The sequence below is a fragment of the Mastomys coucha genome, unplaced genomic scaffold (assembly GCF_008632895.1).
Source record: "Mastomys coucha isolate ucsf_1 unplaced genomic scaffold, UCSF_Mcou_1 pScaffold15, whole genome shotgun sequence".
Lineage (NCBI taxonomy): Eukaryota > Metazoa > Chordata > Mammalia > Rodentia > Muridae > Mastomys > Mastomys coucha.
The window spans coordinates 134,093,597-134,099,778 of record NW_022196897.1 but is presented as its reverse complement, the minus strand read 5'-3'; the positions used below and the strand labels follow the sequence as shown (position 1 = coordinate 134,099,778).

The 6,182-nt window shown below is 41.3% G+C and overlaps 1 long non-coding RNA gene across 1 annotated transcript in view; it reads left to right on the top strand.

Moving 5' to 3' along the window:
* Positions 1-3,973: 3,973 nt before the first annotated feature.
* LOC116092421 overlaps positions 3,974-6,182 on the top strand; it is a 4,942-nt gene continuing 2,733 nt past the window's right edge. Inside the window, exon 1 of the long non-coding RNA XR_004119261.1 lies at positions 3,974-4,620. This is a non-coding gene — a long non-coding RNA (uncharacterized LOC116092421). The remainder of the gene's footprint in view (positions 4,621-6,182) is intronic.

Sequence of the window (6,182 nt, the reverse complement as noted above, 5' to 3'; positions counted from 1 at the left end):
ATTCCTTGCATCCTATCAGATCACCATGGACCAAGGCTGCTCCTCAATAACAACATAAACAATAGAATACCGACATACACATGGAAGCTTAACAACACTCTACTCAATGATAACATGGTCCACATGGTGGGACTGATTACTCAGGCAGCATGTGTATAGTAGAGGATGGCCAAGTTGGTCATCAATGGGCGGAGAGACCCTTGGTCCTATGAAGGTTCTGTGCCCCAGTGTAGGGGAATGCCAGGGCCAGTAAACGGGAGAGGGTAGGGTGGCAAGCAGGGGGTGGGGGGAGGGTACAGAGATTTGTTCTTGTTGTTGGTTTTTGGGTTTTGGTTTTTGGTTTTTTTGGAGGAGAAACTGGGAAATATGACATGTAAATAAAGAGAATATCTAACAAAAAAAAAAGACCTATTAGGTAAATAAGTCTTTAAATTCACCCCAAAATACAAAAGCAAACAGAGTATAATGTGTTAAACAGTTAAAGTTATTCAAAGGAAAAAAACTCACTCTTTAGATTTTTTTAACTCAGAGTCTAATTATTACTGCAACAAGATAGCTTTCAAAGAGCAAACTGGCTTCCTCTGCTTATTCCATATTTCAGGCTAGCATTTTTCTTTTGCCTTATGGTTGCAAAAGAGCCAGGAAATCAGAATGTGGTAAGAGGCTGGGATAAAATAACCCCATCCACTGCTCCATGGATTAGTTCCAGAGCTTGGCCCCATGGAAGTAGCCTTTCACCGTCTCTATCATACAGAGGCCCTCAAAGAATTGTCGAAAGAGGATATTCTGGAGCTGGAGTCGCTCCTCATACTCAGGAGCTAGCGTCTGCCCCTAAGTCTTGGCGACCATTGGTCCCTGGTTCATTGGCAGAGTGCAAATCAATTGATATGTCTAAACTGCACCCACCATTAGAAAAGTTCCTCCCAAGGTGCTCATGCAGAACCACCGACCGTGCTCAGACCCGTCAACCCCTTAGAGCAATCAGTCCTCAAGCTCACACAGGTAATAGATGAGCAGACAGGGTTAACTGAAGTGGTCAAGGCCTTACGCCTTTGAGATTCATGGTTTCCTTTTATCTGAGAAGAAATATGAAAGCCTTTTGTCAATCTGACAAGCTGGATAAATCCTGGCTTATATTGAGTACATGATCTTCTGAATCATACCTAACACTACATTTAAAATAGGCGTGTCCCTAAACATAATATCTATTCATTTATAAGTAAAGGATAATCACACTATAATACAATCAGTCTAGAGACCCAAAAAGTTAGGTAAATAAGTCGTATCTTGTGGGGTTGTTGGGATTTGTGGATCTCACTGGAAAGGGAAACAGAATAGATTTTGTTGGTATAGTAGCAGCAGATGGGCATGGGAACAGGAAGGATTACTGGGGGAGGAATGAAGGGAAGGATAGAGTACAGGGAGAAACAACTGGAATAAGTAGGCATTTAGGGGGCAATGTGTTAATCTAGTACTGTGGAAACTTGTTGGAACCTATGAGGGTGACACCAGCAAGGACTCCTAGTAATGGAGGATATGGAGCCTGAATCAGCCATCTTCTGTAACTAGGTTAGTCTTCCCACAGCCACAAAACCTGTGACCTGCAACCTGACCTGCCTCTAAGATGTGCTGGGGCAATGGTGGCTTGGAGCTTGTGGGAATGGTCAACCAATGACTGGTCTAACTTGAGGCCCATGCCATGAGAGGGGAGTCCATGCCTGACTCTGCCTAGATGGCTAAGATCTGTAAGCTGGAAGGTTCAGTGACGTATGATTGAACCAAATACAACTGGGGAAAAAGTCAATGAAATGATTCCCAATGCTTCTCCGCTATTCTAATATGTTGTGTTTAGCTCATCATCATCAGAGAGGTTTCCTCCAGCAACTGAAGAAAACATAGAGACCCACAGCCAAACACTAGGTAGAGCTCAGGGAACCCTGAAAAGGAAGGGAAGGAAGGACTGTAGGAGCCAGACAGGTTGTGGATACCATGAGAACATGGCTCACAGTATCAACTAAGCAGGGCCCATAGGGGCTCACAGAGAAGGACACACAATCATTTAGCCTGCATGGGTCTTGGCTAGGCCCTCTGCATACCTGCTGTTGTTTAGCCTGGAGTTTTTGTTGAATTCCTAAGAGTGAGGGTGTCTTTCTTTTCCTGTTGATGGGCTCTTTTTTCTTTTGCCTCATGAAGCCTTGACATAAGGATATATGCCTAGTGTTATAGATTGTTATGTCAAGTTTGGGTAATTTCACTGGAAGACCTGCTTTTTTTCTGAAGGGAGCAGTGGATCAGGTGAAAGAGAGATGGAGGAGATCTTGCAGAGAAAAGAGAGAAGACTTCAGTTGGGATGTATTGTATAAGAGAAGAATAACTTTTTTTTGAACAAAAAGGAAAAACGAAATTGTGTTCATGATATAGGCAGAGAAAGCCAACAAATCAATATTGAAATTAAACAACTATTATAATCCAACTAACATGATATTGATAGATTTTACAGAGTAGCTGCAAGACATATTCCATCATCAGAATATGGCACATTCTCAATCATAAAACAGGACCCCAAAATGATTCTCAAGGAAGTTCTAAAAAATATCTAAACATTCAATCTCTCACTATGGACAATTTCAACAAAATGGCCACTATTTTTGAAGTATCCTGGAGATTGTGCAGTCAGGAGAAAGATGATAGTTGAAATCAAAACCTTGTGAGATTAGAAGAAATATTACATGTGGCATCATCAGATCCCTTGCAAAATGTACTGTTTATCAAGCAAAAACCAAAGGTTTAGAATTTAGGTTTCCTGAATTCTGACCTCTGTTGGTACTCGAGATAATTTCCATGATTGTAAGGTCTTTCCTTTGGTGACAATCCAGATTATGGCTATCTCTTTGTATAAAATTCACTCTTCTTCCTCACTTACCTCCTCTAGCTCTGTATGGGTACATTTGAGACACTGGGCTGCCATGTAATCTTCAGAGAAATACCTTAAACAAGGCGACCCTTAATAATCAGTGTAACTAAGTAAAATTTCATGTTAAAGAGAGAAGTGGAGGGGGCATAGGGAAAGGACTGTGTAGGACACTTAGATGGGGAACAGCATTTGAGTTGTAAATAAATTAATAAATGAATAAAAAAGATACCTAGATGCTTTTCTCTCTCCTTTCATCTCGATTTCTATTTCCTTGTCTATATTTTTTATTGCTCTGCTCTAGTAGTTGGACGATAGAAACACACTGGTGATACCACCATAGCGTCAACAGTGGATGACTTCTTAGTGTATATGCCACATGTGTTCTAAAAATCACAGTAGCTTTTAAACCAGATTCTATTTTACTCCTCTTTTATGTACCAAATCCTGAAGTGTGTTGGATATGAATCTGTCCACTACAGACCTATGAGAACAGAAACTGTTTTTATTGTCACAAATCGTAGTATCTAAAAACACATAACACTGTTTCTCTAAGAGACAAAGGTCCTATAAAGACAATAAACAATACCCCTATAAAGTAATTGTGGTAGGAATGTCTTTGTTCCTTGTTCCTTGGGAATGTGCACTCTTCGTGTTCACCAACATTGGGGTAGCTCCTATGAATAAGTAGATTTCAGAGTTCAGATTCCATGTTTGCATTTAAATGTAGGTAAGCAAGCTCATTCTATAAACTTGATTTTTACTTATTTATAAAGCAGAACTGAAAAAAATGTTTCCTTTGAAATTATTTTAGAAGAAAGAAAAGAAAAACAACTTTATTATATTGTATTATATTATTATTATTGATACACTTATATTTCACAAACTTCTCATGCCCTTCCTTGCTTCTTCCCTGGTTTTCAAGATGAGAAGGTTTTCAGCCACCCACAGTAATTCTATTTAATGGAGACATGGGTCAGTTTCACAAAGGAGCCAACAAACCTTGTCATTGCTGCGGCAATGGCAATCTTCTGGAACTTTCGCTCAGGTCTGTCGAATCTTTTAGCCATCTGAATCTGGTTCTTTTTAAACTGCCAACTTGGCTCAACAAACTGTATTACCTGATTTATGATGGATTGTAGGATGGCAATTTAAGAAGACCGGAGTACTTAGCACAGGAACGGAGTGGGCTTAGCGGGAAAAGGCTCTGTATCTCTCAACAGCTCTGCTTTATACCATTTGTAGACGGACTCTTTTCTCTGCATCTGAAAATACACATTATAGGGGGGAGCACTTCCGGGTCACCACTGGCTGCCGGCTCTTGGCGCGATGAGGAAACTGAGGCCCAGAGAGGTTAAGTGTATTGGCCAAAGTCTAAGAGCTGGTAAGTGATGGAGCCAGGACTCAAACTCAGCTTAGGAGCCACGTCCACCTTGTCTCCTTCACCCTTCCCTCGTGTGACTGAGACATTGTGGTTTAATCTGGATCATCCACCCTGTGTGGAGGAGACAGAGCTGCAGCAGCAGGAGCAATAGCAGCAAACCTGGCTCCAAAGTATTGCAGAGAAAGACAACAACCTGGTACCTATTGGCAAGCCAGCCTCAGAGCACTACGATGATGAGGAAGAAGTTGATGAAGATGATGACATGCAGGACATGGATGAGATGAATGACTATAATGAGTCACCTGATGATGGAGAGGTCAATGAGGTAAGTGGGGTGTAGGGGAGTGCCTTTGTTCCTAGGCTCCTGCCCCTGGTCTAATTGATGGTCAAGGCATACAGAAACCCTGGCTGTACCCAGGGGCAGGATCTAGGCTGAGGCTGGCTGAGGCTCCTCCCCACCCACAGCCAGCCTCCTCTTCAGGTGGACACAGAAGGCAACGAACAGGATCAGGACCAGTGGATGATCTAGGTAGACAAGCCAAGGTGGCCTCAGAGTGATTTCAGACCACCCCCACCTATGTTGAATCCACAGCCTCAGCCCCTCGGCCTGCTGAACCAGCTTGTGGCTATAGTGCCTAAAGCTTTCCCTTAGGCACTTTCTCAGCTGCTTGCCAGGACAAGGTCTCCTTGGGCTCTTCCAGGCATCAGTCTTCCCTTGAATCCCAAGAGCCTGAGTCCTTCCCACATTCCTGGCTGGCACCTCACTCCTTGGTTGCCAGGTGTGGTCCCTTTCTAACCCTCTTTAATAAAGACACAGGACTGATTCTTTCAAAAAGAAAAAAGAAAATACGTATTACATATATATATGTATATGCACATAATATATTAATTGAGTCAGTACTTTTTAAAAATTATCTATTATTTTTATGATTATTTTCCCTCCTTCAATTTCACAGCACATACCTCTCCTTGAAGCTTTTCAAACTTATAGCCTCCTCTTAAATTAATTGTTGTTATATGTTTAGGAATATGTAAAAACACATACATAAACATATAATAGCGTATGTACTTACAATAAAAAAAAAACAAGGCATAGATGTGTCACTCAAAGCCCTGGGTTCCATCTCCAGAACTACAGAAATGAAATAAAAATGAAAAGGTCACTTATTTTTTTAAATGGTAGTAAAATATATAAAACATAAAATTTATCATCTTGATCATTTTAAATGTACAGTCCAGCAGTGTCAAGCAAAGTAACATTGTTAACTTCCTGTGTCACAAAACTGAAATTTTCTATTACCAATTATAAATGTGTTTTTTAGGACTTATTTTTGTTTTCTGGATATGAGTGTTTTGTATATATACTTGTGTGTGTGTGTGTGTGTGTGTGTGTGTGTGTGTGTGTGTGTGTGCAGCACTGTACATCTGGTACCGATAGAAGCCAAAAGAGGGTGTTGAATTCCCTGGGCCTGGAGTTCAGATGGTTTTGTGAGCTGCCATGTAGGTTCTGGAAATCAAACTTATGCCCTCCAAAAAGAAAAAAAAAGCAAATGCTCTTAATCACTGAGCCACCTCTCCAGCCTCAATAGGATTACTTTCTGCCAAGGAATTCTACCTCCTGCCATCATCCACGCTTACCCACTTCCCGCTTTCTCACATGCACATTCACACACATGAGTGTTTGCACACAGACACACTCAGACAACAGAGCTCACTTTTGTCTGTAGCTCTTTCTGACCATTTTTCACATCAAGAGAAGAAACAAATGTCCCCCAATTCATAAATCACTGTCCCCCCAGGGATGGCCTGCTCCTCCTTGCATGATGACATCACATCTAGAACTCTTAGAAAGAAGCCTCAGGTTCTTTCCCTATATTATAAAACTAA